At 35.4% G+C, this 16,225-nt stretch overlaps 1 protein-coding gene across 5 annotated transcripts in view; it reads left to right on the forward strand.

Annotated features, from left to right (window-relative positions):
• Window positions 1-16,225, forward strand: part of elfn2a (extracellular leucine-rich repeat and fibronectin type III domain containing 2a) — a 175,585-nt gene that overhangs the window by 141,228 nt on the left and 18,132 nt on the right. The gene's annotated exons all lie outside the window — the stretch shown is intronic.

Genomic DNA, 16,225 nt, shown 5'->3' on the forward strand with positions numbered 1-16,225 from the left:
CATTATGTCAGTGGGTGTTTTAATTTCACACTCTCACTTCTTAGAGAGACTCTGCTGAGGACTAGTGTGACTTTGCCAGTGTGAGACACTACTCTGTTAAGTTAGAAGGAAGTGTGTGGAAAAGAGACGCTTTTCTTCGTGATTAGTCCACCTGGCGTGCTTTGAATGTCATCTTTGCCTTGAGGGAGTATGCGATGAAAAGACTGTCTTGGTTCTTTCCGCTCCTGTTCGATTCAGGGATGAAGAGACGTTCGAGCCTAACAGATGTTGATTAAAAATATAGCGCACACAAACATATGCAAACAAGTGTGTCCACGTGAACCCCCCCCAACCCCCCCCCAACCCCCCCAACTGTTCAACACAGCACACTGTCGGCACTCATTCATTCATCATCTTTAATGAGACTGTGGACAACACGGTTGCAAACTTTGAATCAGTCGCAAAATTGAAACTCCTGCTGTTTTTCAGTCATCTGAAGAAAATAGAATAATTAATTCCCTACATGCAATATGTTTTGAACATTACCTTGTTGATAAATTTTATTTTATTTTATTTTATTTTATTCAACAAGGCAGAAAATGCTGCAGTGTTGACAACAAAATTTGTTAAATGAACGGCATGGCTATTTATTATACACGTTATAATATTATTATGCTTTGCTAAAATGTCTAACTCCCAGCACGAACAGATTTTTATTTGAAGGTTGTATAGAGGAGAGAAACCTTTGCTTTTGTAGTTCAGTGAGTTTGGAAACATGGAAGTTAAAATCTGACAGGATGTCAATAAAAGGATCAGTAGAGCAGGGAAATGTCATTGTATTTATATTTATGTATTTATTTTTTTGAAATAAGAGGTAAGAGCAATCCCTGTAGTGAGGTTTCTGAGTTTAAAGCTCAGGAACAAGCCTGACAATGAGAAATTTAAAAAAAATATCTTGGGTTAGGAGAGTCCTTGTCAGAATTTGCAAAGTAGGCCTAAGTAGCTAAAAGTAGTGACACTAATAGTTTTCTGATTTTTAGAGTTGGTTTATTTCAGTGAACTGGTTAAAAAAACCTGATTTATTTGAATATTCACTCGGACGAATTTACGAAACGGCTGTACCTCTTTAGTACTTAGTATTTTAGCAGTAAGTCAGGTTTATTTTGGTATTGTTTATATACAGTGCAGCCAGAGTATGCAAAATTAGCAATGTAGCTTAGCTAGCTAGGGTTAGCTAAGCTTAGAATAGAAAACTGTGAAATCTTTCACTATTAAAAGGATAGTTCAGCCAAAAATGAAAATTCTGTCATTAATTACTCAACCCCATGACGTTCCAAACTCGTAAGACCTTCGTTCATCTTTGGGAAACACCTTAAGATTGTTTGGATGAAATCCGAGAGCTTTCTGACCCTGCAACACAACTACCACATTCAAGGCCCAGAAAGGTCGTAAGGATATCAGTAAAATAGTCTATGTGACATCAGTGCTTCAACTGTAATGTTATGAAGCTACGAGAATATTTCTTGTGCACAAATGAAAACAAAAATAACAACTTTATTCAACAGTTTCTTCTCTTCCGTGTCGGCTGCCCTCTACTAGTTGACTGACCGTTAGATGACGAGAAAAAATTCCACAGGAAGTGGCAAAGTCACACAGTCCGTGACGGACAGTTTGTTAACGGCTGGTCTATGTTGTAATACAGTACATCATGCAGGACATCCAAATGCTCATTCATCAACCTCAGATATGGCTTACCTGAAATATGTAAGTAGTAGCAACTTTACATTGCGGCTCAATCTAATGTTAACCTAGAAAAATATGCACTTTTCAAGTGTCTGTGCGTAGTGTGGAAGCTAAATAGTAGCACGCTTAGCACAAGAGAGATGGAGGTACCGGTGCGGTCACTTGCTCTTAAAATACTCTTAAAATAATTCAGTCATCTGTAAAGACTTTACGTTTATTTGTGTGCACTCAGAATAACAACGAAACGTTGCACTTTTGTAAAATAATTAAAGCAAACAGGATGAGCTTTTTTGCCGTCTCGGTCTCTTGCCTTACAGACATGGAAAAATATATCAATAAAGAGTGAAATGTTTACTTTTAAATGAATCATTTCAATTAGAAAACAAATATTCTCAGATTATGTAACCTGTATTAAACAGGCGTACAGTTGCATCACTACTGCGGAGATGACAAATCAGTCATCGACGTCATCTCTTAAGCCGAAAACAAAGAAAGCACTAGTTTATCAATCAATTATTAAAACATTAAATGAGAAGTCCACTTTCAGAACAACAGTTTACAGATAATGTACTGACCCCCCTTGTCATCCAAGATGTTCATGTCTTTCTTTTTTCAGTCGTAAAGAAATTGTTTTTTGAGGAAAACATTTCAGGATTTTTCTCCATATAATGGACTGATATGGTTCCCCCGAGTTTGAACTTCCAAAACACAGTTTAAATGCGGCTTCAAACGATCCCAAATGTGGTTGTAAACAATCCCAGACAAGGAAGAAGGGTCTTATCTAGCGAAACAATCTGTTAATTTCATAAAAATAATACAATTGATATACTTTTGAATGTCAAACGCTCGTCTTGTCTTGCTCTTCCCAACCTGTTTTTTCCGGTTCATGACAGTTAGGGTATGTCGAAAAACTCCCATCTCATGTTCTCCCTCAACTTCAAAATCATCCTATATTACTTTTTTACCTTTTTTGTTAAGGGTGTTTGATCTTCTTTGCATGTTTACAATCGTTGCAATCGTTTACAACCGCATTTGGAATTGTTTGAAGCTGCATTTAAACTGCATTTTGGAAGTTCAAACTCGGGGCACCATATCAGTCCATTATATGGAGAAAAATCCTGAAATGTTTTCCTCAAAAAACATAATTTCTTTACGACTGAAGAAAGAAAGACATGAACATCTTGGATGACAACGGGGTGAGGACATTATCTGTAAATTGTTGTTCTGGAAGTGGACTTTAATGCAGTTTCCTTGCTGTTTTTCCCTGACACATTCATAATTATTTTATCTGCCAGTGCGCAAGCTTTTTTTGTGTGTGTGTGCTTAAGCGCTTATTAGGCCAAGTAGGGAATTAAATGCTCATTATTTTGATTTATATCGTTTATTAATAAACGTGTGGCTAATAGTTGAACAACTGCTAGTCGACCAGAAAAATCTTTTAGTCAGGGGCAGCCCTATTATAATCTTTGTCCATTTAGTTGTAGGAGTCAATAAATGACAAGAACAAATGCAACTTTACCCTTCATTTAGTCAAAAGTGGTTTCTTCTTTAGATGAAGGCAACAGTGTAAGCCACTGGCATTGTAAGTCATACAGAGGAGAAGATGACAGCTACGTAAATACTAAGCGTTGCTGTGACTGATGGCCTCTATTTCGACACTCTGTGATCGTTCACTCACCTATTCTTTACCTGCTCAATTTCTTTTTGATTACACTTTCTTTTATTCATGAGACTTCATTGCGCTGTTTGCGTTTCAATAGACCTGCGATCTAAAGTGAACATCTGTCGCCAGATGATTTTATCTTTGTGACTGAAGGGAGAAAATGATCCATGATGGATTTCAGAGGGGGGTAATTTTATAAACAGTTGATTGTTTTATCCACTGACACGGTGATGTGTCATGAAGGATCATGGGATGTGCAGAGATATTCATCATGAGCTACTTTGAAAGGGAAACCTGTGCCGTTACTGAAAAGATGTGTAGTTTAAAAGCATTGTACGTGCTTTTCCAACCCAGTTTAGTTTATTTTTTCATGACAGAAAAGAGAGAAATTTAGCATCACTTGCTCACCAATGGATCCTCTGTAGTGAATGGGTACCGTCAGAATGAGAGTCCAAACAGATGATAAAAACATCACAGTAATCCACAAGTAATTCACATGTCTTCAGTCCATTAGTTAATGTCTTGTGAAGCAAAAAGCTGCAAGTTCATAAGAAACTTATTCTGACGGCACCCATCTTGCTCACTGTAGAGCAAGTGACATAATGATACATTTCTCTACATCTATTCTGATAAAGACACAAACTGTGCTTCTTGGATTGCTTGAGGGTAAGTACATTTTTAGCAAATTTTCGTTTTTAGCTGAACTATTCCCAAAAGCTATTTGATCTTATAAAACTAGAGGAAAAAATTAAGACTCTTAATAAATGTTTAATGTGAAAAGTAGTAAAGATAAAGTTAAAAATAAAAAGATCTATGTGATGAACAGAGGGGGAAAAAAAGCAACATCTCTGTGGGTCTGCAGCTCTGAAGTCTGATTGCAGTAACGTTCGCTTCAAACCAATGTGACTTGCTGGAGAGCACATGTTGACTGTCACCAAGAGTCAGCGCTTCGTTGCAGATTCACTGCAACTCCAGACGATTGCCTCCCAACCTCAGGCTAACATATGGGTTTCTAACTGCATGTTGTGTTTTCTTGTCTATTTAGTTGGTACTTGATATAATCACTTTGTATCATATGATAACTTCCGAAGAAACCTAAAACAATATTCTTAGGCCACAAAACGTACATTTTTTGGTTGAATTCAAGTGACCGACAAATGCGCTAAAACTAGAAAGTCTGCAAAATTTTATCGACCAATGGTTAAAGTGATAGACTGTGTTCACAGCGCCCCCTGGAGCAAATGTTAGGTAACTCGGGCTCCAGGCTACTCTTGTACAAACTCATGAATCAGTTGTTCTGGCATTCAAACCTACAACCTTTCCACTCCAGATCTTTAATTACTAAGCCACACCACCACACAAATTAGTATCGAACTACCACAATTTGCAGTCGTCAGGTGTATTGGCTGTTTCATCATAGTCTACAGCCACTGCCAAGCAGCTTCAGCCAAATTTATAGTGTCTCAACAAGTATGGACAGAAATGCAAGCCCGGCAAGGATATAGAGCTCAATGTGGATCAGGAATCTTGCGGGCGGCAGATAACCTTCACGGAACGCTTCCTCTTTGCCGGTCCTGCCTCTCCGAGTCCCAATGTTTTGTTAGCCTGTCTCATGGGAAGGGTGGATGAAACATGACAAGACTATCTGCGCCCAGCACAAATGAGCGCGTCAACCCTTCCAACGCAGCCTTTGGCCAAACATGACCTACATCCTGTCTGCTGTGTGCAGAAACTGTGTGTTTGTGTAAAGCTAGTGTTCTCTGCATTCTCACAGTTTTTTTTTTTTTGTCAGCTTTCCTCCTCAGTTGTGAACACTTTGTGGGTTTTGTTGAGATCTACTGGTTGTCAACTTGCTTTGATTTGTGGATTGAAATGCAGACAGATGTTTGAATCATACTACGTGACTTAAAGCATATGGAATTGATAGCAGTATTATTTTGACGCCTTTGTTTGTTTTAGTCAGCTTCTGGACGTTCGATGAAAACATCCCTTAAATTAGGTCAGTGTTTTGTCATTTTGCATCAGTTTTTAATTTAGATCAAAAATGTACAAAATATTAAAATGTTGAATATTTTAATTTAAACGTGCATCAACATTGTTGTGAACAAGTAATTATAAAGTAATGCATTACTTTTTAAATTTAAAATGAAATCTGAGTTGATCTGAGTTACTTTTTTAAATATGTAAAGTTACTTTTATCCACTTTTTTTGTTTAAAAAACAAGCCCAACCTATATGAAAAAAGTAACGCAAAAGTAACATAATGCATTATTTTCATAAAAAGTAACTAAGAACAGTGTTGGAGGTAACACATTACAAGTAACGCGAGTTACGTAATCAGATTTCTTTTTGCAAGTAACTAGTAAAGTAATGCCGTACTTTTTAATTTACAAGTTACTTTTTCAAATAAATATTTTCACTTTTTGTTTTTAAAAAACAAATAAGCCCAACCTAGGTGGGAAAAAAGTAACGCAAAAGTAATGTAATGCGTTACTTTTCATAAAAAGTAGCTAAGAATAGTATTGGAAGTAACACATTACAAGTAACGCAAGTTACGTAATCAGATTACTTTTTTCAAGTAACTAGTAAAGTAATGCCTTTTTAATTTGCAATGAAATATCCGAGTTACTTTTTCAAATAAGTACTTTGTTTTCCCTTTTTTGTTATTAAAAAAACAAATAAGCAAGCCCAACCTAGGTGGAAAAAAAGTAACGCAAAAGTAACATAATGTGTTACTTTTCAGAAAAAGTAGCTAAGAATAGTAAGGGAGGTAACACATTACAAGTAACGCAAGTTACGTAATCAGATTACTTTTTTCAAGTAACTAGTAAAGTAATGCCTTTTTAATTTGCAATGAAATATCCAAGTTACTTTTTCAAATAAGTTCTTTGTTTTCACATTTTTGTTATTAAAAGTATTGGAGTTAACACATTACAAGTAACGCAAGTTACGTAATCAGATTACTTTTTTCAAGTATCTTGTAAAGTAATGCCTTTTTAATTTACAATGAAATAGTTACTTACACTTTTTTTTTTTTTTTTTTTTTGTTAATAAAAACCAAATAAGCAAGCCCAACCTAGGTGGAAAAAAAGTAATGCAAAATTAACGTAATGCATTACTTTTCATAAAAAGTAGCTAAGAACAGTATTGGAGGTAACACATTACAAGTAACACGAGTTACACAATCTGATTACTTTATTTTTTCTTCCCAAGTAATGCCTTTTTAATTTACAATGAAATATCTGAGCTACTTTTTCAAAGAAGTATCACACTTTGTTTTCACTCTTTTTGTTTTTGTTAAAAAACAAATAAGCAAGCCCAACCTAGGTGAAAAATGTAACACAAGAGTAACACGATGCATTCCTTTTTATAAAAAGCTAACACTGTTAGTTACTTTTATATGGAGTAACTTAAGGCCTGTTCAAGTATGAACATTATAATGTTACTAGACATGTAACGTTTTTATAATCATTCTAATTCTGTGAGAATTGTGATTCCACATAATAACGACTACACAATAATGTTATTGTGTGTTTGTGTGGATGGTAAAACCGTATAATTGATGATGAAAGTTATCGGTGTGAATGAACAACCTTTGTGCATTCTGACAAGCATATTCAGCTTAGTTCAAATTTACTTGTGCGTTTGTGTAATTTTATGCTAATGTAAATTACACATTTTCTTGATTAAATTACACTATCAGAAAAAAAAAAAAAATCTATTTTCTATTTTTACACTAACAATGTAATCAGAATTCTATTTATTAAAGGCAAGTATGAATCTGAGCAAGTGTTTTTAGGCATTTCACATTTATTCCAAAATAACTCAAGGCAGTAACAACTTAATGTATTTTATTTGTGAACTTACATCCAACTATGCTTTTTAATAGTTAAATTTGAACTATTTTTGAATTTTTCAAAGCATTAGTCATCAAAGCTTGTTAAATATTGATCACAGACACTGAGATTTGCTTTAAATTTCACCAAGCTTATTACTCACTAAAAACTCCCAAAGATCATGTTTTTATGCCATTTTAACATAACATAACAAAGTGGTTATATCAGAGTGTGTGAGCTGTTTACCTACTTTTTAAAATTGGTCTTTCCATTAACACCATCATATTGTTAATTCGGACTGATTCGCAAATGCGAAACGCGCACAAACACAAGAGGCGGGATTTATCGCATGAACCAATCACAGCCGCACATAATCAGTCATATCCATCCAATCATATCTTGATGTAGGCATTGCCTTTCACATGACTTTCCCCTATTCATTCTCAGTTGTCCCCCAACAAGCCCACCGCAGGCTTTAGGGGGTCTGTTAAAACTCAGTGGGCTCAGGGGAGGTGAGAGAGATGTAACTTCACCCACTGGTATCACTGTTGAACAATGATTCTTTTAAAAAACTAATGATTTATACACTTTTTTTATATTATTTTATATATTTTATATATTACAAAATATATGTTATATTTTGTAATATTGGCATTGTTTTATTTTGGTACTGATTTTTTTTTTTTTTTTTTTTCATCCAATATCCATTGGGGTCATTTTTTCCCTTCTCTTCTTTGGTCAACAGTAGGTCAAGTTACACAGTTAAAATTGGTTACTTATCATCGTTATGCACTTTTTTTTAAAATTTGTCTTCATTCTCTGTCCTTGATGAAATAATGATAATAATCACCTAAATGGTATCAAACATTTTTGTTAGTAATTTATTTGACGAGATTAACACATGCATCTATATACATATGGCCATATACTGTACATCATTTAAGTGTAGCCAGTTAAAGCCTTTGAGTTAAAATGCTGACACTCCTCTACTCAAGTTTACTTTTAAAAAATTACATGGAATACCCCAAACATGTGCACAGATGCTTTTGGCATCTCACAATGTCTCAAATCACGTACGATAGTACTTGTGATATTACCGGTTGTGTTAAATTAGGTGCGATTGAGCGCTTCAACGAGGGCCGTGCAGATGAAGCTTCTGTTTCAACGTACTTTGTTGTAAAATGGTGACTCGCGCTCACTCAAGCCAGACAAGAGGCCAGTGATGAGCTGTTTTATCCTCACTGGCAGGTGCTTGTGCAGTATCGCTCTTTCCAGGGTAGGAGAGAAGAGGTTGAAGAGGTTTCCACAGGCCAGGGCAGAAGTACGCACTTATGACTATTTATGAGATCTCACCATTTCGCCTGTTGCTAAATTCTGCCAGATTCCTTCCTGTAGGGCATGAAGTTCAGAGTAGCTATATACAATGATTGGGTAAAAAAAAAAAAAGTGTTTTCAAAGATGTCAAGGATGTAGACAGATAAACAGTGCTTGAATGTGTGTTGACTTTATATAAGCGGGGTGTTTTGTGTTCAAATCCTGACCAGTCAGCATCCAGGACCAGAATGTTCCTGTTTGTGTACAGATTTACCCACTCCTAAATGTGTCTCAGTCAATTTACATATTAGTCCAATGGCATCTTCCTATCCAAGTAGCTGGATCTTGGACCGAATAATCTGGAGATACTGTAAAGCATAATTTCTCACTATAGCGTGCAGTATGTGTTTAAATATCACCAGTGTATATGATCGGGCATGTTCCCCTCACAGTTTCTGATGTATGCAGCATTGGTGGCTTTTATTATCAGACTTTTCCCTCAGGGCAAAATGGGAAGAGGCAGATAGAGAGTAGAGATGCTGTATTATCACCTCTGTTACTTTAAAATGTCTGCCTCAGGGTACCTGAGAGGGTGGGCAATCAAGGATAAGAAAGTTCCTCCATTTGGTCATGGTTAGGGGGAGTATATAGTATAGTTAGTCAGAGAAATCAAACAATTTTTTTCTCAAGAAATGCAAGCTACATTTTCAGCCCTGTTACCGTTACACTTTTTAACCTTTATAAATATATTTCTACATTATTCAGGTGGTCATTTCTGATTATTGTCATTGCCGTTCTATCGCTGTTTTTGTTTAAAAATACGATTTGCATATATATATATATATATATATATATATATATATATGCAAATCATATTTTTCAAATAAGGCCAAGTTAGCGCTACTTTTTACATACAGCTCACACAAATATATACATATATATTTCTAAATGTATTTTATATTTCTAATTTTGATTGTTTCATTAGTTCATTAGTTAACATTAACTAACATGAACTAAAAATAGAAAATATTGTAATTTTGACTATTTAATTTGTTTAAAGTTTATTACTAGAATGCAACAAAATCAGGGTTTAAACTGCATTTAGACAGTCACTTTGTGGTAATTTTGGTAACAGGTTTGCAAAAACTGCAAATTTTGGTAACACTTTAGAATAAAGTGTCATGTCTTAACATTAACTAATGCATTTAGACAGTCGCTCTGTGGTAATTTTGGTAACAGGATTAAAAAAACTGCAAACTGTGGTAACGCTTTACTATTGTAAAGTGTCATTTAAAAATAAAGTTTAAAGTTTATTATTAGAATTCAAGAAAATCGGGGTTCAAACTGCATTTAGACAGTCACTTTGTGGAATTTTTTGTAACAGGGTTGCAGGAACTGCAAATTGTAGTAACCCTTTAGATTAAGGTGTCATTTGTTAACATTAGTTAATGTAGTAACTAACATTAACAACCAATGAACATTTTGGGTATCACTTTACAATAAGATTCATTTGTTAACAATAGTTAACACGAACTAAAAATATTCAAATTTTGACTATTTCATTTGTTTAAAGTTTATTATTAGAATGCAACAAAATCAGAGTTTAAACTGCATTTAGACAGTCGCTTTGTGGTAATTCTGGAAACATTTATTAGTCTTTGTTAATGTTAATGAAAATACAGTCATTCTTTGTTAGTTCACGGAGCATTAACTAATGTTAACAAACACGACTTGTGATTTTAATAATGTGTCAGTAAATGCTTAAATTAACATTAACTAAGATTATTAATTGCTGTAGAAGTATTGTTCATTTTAGTTCATGTTGACTAAAGTTGTTAACTAATGAACGTTATTGTAAAGTGTTACCCAAATTGTTTATTTAAGGATAAATTGAAACAGCCCTGTTACACACATTATGGCATTTTTTTTAATAAATATGTATTTTAGAATTAAAAAAAAAAAAATAATAAAAAAATACTGTTATAAATTGACCGTTTTTGTTGTTTAAAGTTTATAGTTTAAAGTTGTTTTGTTGTTTAAAGTTTGTTGTTTAAAGTTTAAAGTTATATTGAAACTGAAAACTGAAAATCTTTTACAGAGGGTTAAAAATCTAATTCAACTGACAATTTGTCTAAAAACTACTAAGACTTCAGGACCATTTCTTTTGTACCCAGTTTGTGGAAATGGCCAGATGATAAAAGAGGCTGTGCTAAAAAGGGCAACATTGCTGTGCTAGTTCAAAATACTTCCTAACCCCACAGTGAATTTTAGTAATTATTTCAAATCCTCTTCCTGCACTAAAATACTGGCAAGCGAACTGGCATGAGTGTTGCTGACATACTGTACAAGAAACAGAGGAAGAGTGTGAGACGTATTAAGTTCTAATATGAGGCAGAATTTAACGGCACTTTGAAAAGCCCAATCCTCTCAGTCAAGACCCGGAGGCCGAGAAGCCACTAATTATAATTCGGGAAGTTAAAGCTGCCGACCCTTCTGGGGCTTTGGTCCCATGTAGGTCATTGGATGTCAGAGCGACAGAGCAGCGTCTGGGCATTCTGACACAGACAAATTTGTTTCTTAGCTGTTTGAATGCCCCTGTGGCAGCCTGTGTCAGTTTTGCTCTCTGGGTGAACGTAGCTCTGGCAATTCCGTGATCCCACAACCCCGAGGGGTGTTTGATGTCTCAGACGACTGCCTCAGACGAAACAACTGAATTTACTTTCTCTAAATGCGTGCTGTGTATGTAGCGCGTTTGCAGGAAAATGGTGGGGTTTTCTTTGTCGGTACGTGAAAGGAAATCAACACACTCTCTAAAATTGTTTCATGTTCTTCCCCTTCCTCGGAAAAGTTTTCCCTCTCCAGGCAGTCTGTGTTGCTGCTGTTTGGAGATAAAATTGGTATTCTAACAAGTGCACACTACAGTGACTGAGGGGGAAGGGAAAAGAAAAATCAAGCATTTAAAAGAGCTTAAAATGGCAAATAGTGGTGATTCTTAGAATAATACCACAGTTGGAAATCAACCAACCAGAACCAACACTGTGAATTTTACACATAAAACGATCAATTTTTAGACAAAAAGTACTGCTTGATATTGATGCCATATCTCTATAATTTGAGGCATTCACACTGGGTGCATTTTGCAGTGACAACAAAGTCATTTCGAGTGCCAATTTAAGGCAACAAAGTTGAGAAAAGTTCAACTTTAAATGTAGATTTACAAAAGCAAGCAAGTTATTGGTCTGTACAAACACAAAGGTTTGAGTCGTTGAGTCGTGAAGGTTGAGTCGCTGTTGCTATGTTGGTCTACAACATACAAAGCAATGTTTTGATAGTTTTGATTAAAATCCCTAAATGAGGGTTACTGCATACATTAAAATAATCAATTAATGAGCAATACATACTGCTATATACCAATGTCATATCTTACTTAGTTGAGGGGTTCACTTTGGCAGCAATTTGCAGTGATGAGACAAAGTCGTTTTGTTTTAGAATATATATATGAGGCGACAAAGTTAAGAAAGTTAGATTTTTCTGGTGAATGTGTTATTGCTGTTCTCCTAGATAAAAAGAGAAGAGTAAAAATTGTTTTCAAACAGGTTTTCAAAACACATCTTCCACTGGTCAACGAAACAGATAGCCCCGCCCCAAAATCACGCCATTGGATGAATCGCTGTTGCCATGCTGGGTTGTAGTCTGCTCAAACAAACAGAGCAATATTTTGATACACTTTTCTGGGAGTTCAGTGAGTTACTTTATAGTTGTCTCTGCAGGAGACAGAAGTATTTTAATTAAATTCAAAAAATCTTCAGCTTTAACTATGGCTTTAGCTTTAACGATCAAAACCTGCACAGGTCATTGCTTTTTGTTAGGTGAGTTAGCAATAGCCCTCCTGTTCTACTTCAACGTAAAAGGTCAACATATACATACGATGTGACAACCACATGCGTTGAGTCTTTCCTATGGCAAAAGGAGCACCAGGTCAGGTGGAAAATTTTAGCTTCTGCTACCTCATGTCAAGAAAAGTGCCATTTCGAACAAAGTTCCCTATCACTCAACATGCGTAGCACCTCTTGTTTGACCTTTGTCTAGCATAGCAGTTGGCTGAAATGTGTTTTCTTTTTGTCTGCTCTCTGAATGTAATGGTCTTAGTACAGTACATCTGATCTCATTCGCTTTCTTATTGTCTTTCTCTCATCCCCCGAGAGGTTCATCTTTAGACGATGAAGTCTCTCTAAAGTAACTCCTAGTCTGGTCCACCTGCTTTCACAAGCTGTAATTAGCATTAGCCTCTGGTCCTAATTAAATCGCAGATACGCTGTATGATAACTCGACGTGAGAAAACGGAAAGGGTTTCAGGTCTCCACAAAAGCCTGAAGCTTGGTGGAATAAAGGAAGAAAGAGAAGGTCTTAATTGTTTCCTTGCTGTTGCTAGCGCATGCTATTTTTGTCTTTGAAAGGACAATAGCGTTAAACTCCTAGCGTACAATGGCGTCACTAAAAGACAAGGCAGGAACAAAGAACGAGTACAGAAATGCAGGCACATAGCGAATACAACTTTGCATAAGCGTAGATGCGTCAGTATCTTTCAAACGGAGGGTTGATTTTTGAGCTAAGTGGACTTTGAATGCAAAATGTATTTGCATCTTTGAATAATTTAAGCTGTTAAAATACTTTCTCATATACTGGGAAAGAACACTAAGTACTCTAAAAATATCTTAAAGGGATAGTTCAACCAAAAATAAAAATTCCGTCATTAATTACCCACCCTCATGACATTCCAAAGAACACAAATTAAGATATTTTTTATGAAATCCAAGAGTTTTCTGACCCTGCATAGACAGCAACGCAACTGACACATTCAAAAAATAGTCAGTGTGACATCAGTGGTTAAACCATGATTTTATGAAGCTACTAGAACACTTTTTATGTGCAAAGAAAACAAAAATCATGACTTTATTCAGCAATTTATTCTATTCCGTGTCCGTCTTTGAGCATTCATAAAAATATCATGACCCATGCTTGTGGTGGACATCCTCTCTGTCGAAATCTTACATGAGGGTGAGTAATTAATGACAGAATTTTCATTTTTGGGTAAACTATCCCTTTAACGATATGGCCAAAGTGATTTCATGATATGATTTGTATGTATTTTATGTAAACTGTTCTACAAAACATACATTTACTTGTGTTTTCACAGGCATTAAAGCATACAATACTGACATATTTACAGCTTCTATACGTACAAATACTTATTTCACTGTGAATGTATTATCTCACTGTAAATTTTACACATTAAAATGATCAATTTTTAAACATAAAGTACTGCTTGATATTGATACTGTACCTTTTATTTGAGCCGTTCACACTGAGAACAATTTGCACAAGACAAAGTGATTTCAAATGGCAATTTAAGGCAACAAAGTTGAGAAAAGTTCAACTTTAAAAGTACATTTCAAAAAACAAGATCTTCAAACTGTTTTTGCAAAAACATCTGTTATTGGTCTAAACAAACACAAAACTTTGAGACACTGAGTCGCGAAGATTGAATCGCTGACGTAATGATGGCACCTAAAAACAAATCCCTATGTAATTATTTTGCGTTTTTAACTTACGTAGTAATTTGTAAGTTTTAAACACTGAATTACATCTAAATTGTTAGTTTCACATCAATAAAAATGTACAAACCTGTTCATTTTGTGCTTGTAAATTGTACATACTAATACCTACGGATAAACAATGAGACCAGGCTGCTATGGCACTTATCATTGTCATTTGCTTGTAAAAACTATTAAGTTGTTAAAGTTTTGTGGGGGTTTTGGCCTTACTTTGGTCACATTTTATTTTGTCTACTGCACAAAGTATGCCAGTACCGCCGCTAATGCTCGCTCACTCAGGAAAAGCTTAGAATGGTGTTTATTGTAAAGTGTTGCAGTGATAGTACATTTGGGAGATCTTATAACTCTTATATTACTACTTTATTTAAATCCCTGAAAGCCTAATGGCCCTTCACTCAGTGTTGTGTTTTGGAGAGGTTGTTTTAATGAAATCAGCAGGGAACGATAGTTATCTTATGTGTTAAAATGCTGCTTTGAGGCCTCTGCTGTAATATTGGGGTGACCTTGTATTTGGACAGACCTTTTCAGTGAGGAGAATAACTGGTGGAGTGTTTTCTCTAGGCACTAGTGAGTAGACTAACTAATTAGATCTTTATCTGACGGGGTCAGAGCTCAGTGAACAGAAGGATGGAAATGAGCCGATGTGACTGGGGATGAGAAGGAGGTTAAACTGCTGGCATTGAAAACTATAAAAAGAAGAATTTAATGTATATGGTTGATTGGAGGATAGTTGTCTCGAGGAAAAGTTGTCTTAAGAGATATATCTCAGTAGGTTTTGAATCAAAAGATTCTGTTATGACAACATGTCCCACTATTAGTTCAGTGGGTCTTAAGTGTGATATCTTTATAATTCTCAAAACAATGGTGGAAATATTCATATCTTTAGTTGCATGTCAGCATTTAACACTAGCAAGCACCATGAATTCATCATGCTGTGTTTATTCCAGTGCATTGTGGGATATTAACATTTAGTTAATATAAGGTGTTTGAGATATTCCACTGGGTATAATATCTTTTGTTAGTTTAATGTGCAACAATCATCTGGCATATTGAAGTTACATTATGCAACCGTTGTAGGATAACTTTTACAATTACGGCTGTTCAAGTAGTGCTATGTAAAGCTTTTTTCTCGTCAGCAGGGTAATTAATACTCCCTTTAGAATTACATCACTTCACAATCAATTTGCATAAAAGTCTGCGTTATTTGCATGCAATGCACGTTTCCCTTGACATAACAAACATGTTTACACGCATACATTCATACCCGTACAAATACACCCAGTTGCACACAAACATTCCTATCGCATTTTCTTGGGCGTGAGTATTTAATGAGGCTGATGTTTTAAAACTCCTTAGATAATGTTGTTCTTGCAGAGATGAAAAGACCAGCACATGCGTTTCAGTCTTGAGGGACTGAAAGATTGACAGTTACGAGAGCATTGCGTAGTTATGACACTCTGAGGGTCATTGGTAAATCAGCTGACGTCAGTTATGGAATTGAATTGTCAATTTCAATCTTGAGCATGGGCACCAGGGGAAATGGGTTCTCTGTTTCTGTGAGGGCTTTAGGAATGAGAAGTGACTATTGTAAAATTGGATGCTGGGATTCTAGACCAAGCAGCTTGGGTTTTATTATGTAAGGTTTCATGACAATATTTTTAGACTAATGTACAGGATTATTAAAATTTTGTTCTGTGTGGTTTAATTCAAAGTATGAATTAAACATTCTGTGAGCAGTGTCTCAGTACACAGGGAGTCTAAAAAAATGGATGAATTAGCATTAGCAGGAGGCCTGGTGAGCTTTCAGTCATTTATTAGACAGATTTCTTTGAAGTTACAAAGTTAACCTAGGGCTTGATGTCAATGCTAACAGTATGGAAAGTTTTATTAACATTGTATTTAATTTATAACACTTGTAGAAACATGTGCTCGGACAATTTTGTTATTGTGGCATTTAGAAACTCTTTGACAGTACCTGTATCTTACCAGCCTAAACTTTCCTAAACTTTCACTGACCAAGTAACTCACTTGCACATATAAACTCCCACACACTGTTTTGCTGTTTTGTTAAGCCAC

The sequence above is a fragment of the Labeo rohita genome, chromosome 22 (assembly GCF_022985175.1).
Source record: "Labeo rohita strain BAU-BD-2019 chromosome 22, IGBB_LRoh.1.0, whole genome shotgun sequence".
NCBI lineage: Eukaryota > Metazoa > Chordata > Actinopteri > Cypriniformes > Cyprinidae > Labeo > Labeo rohita.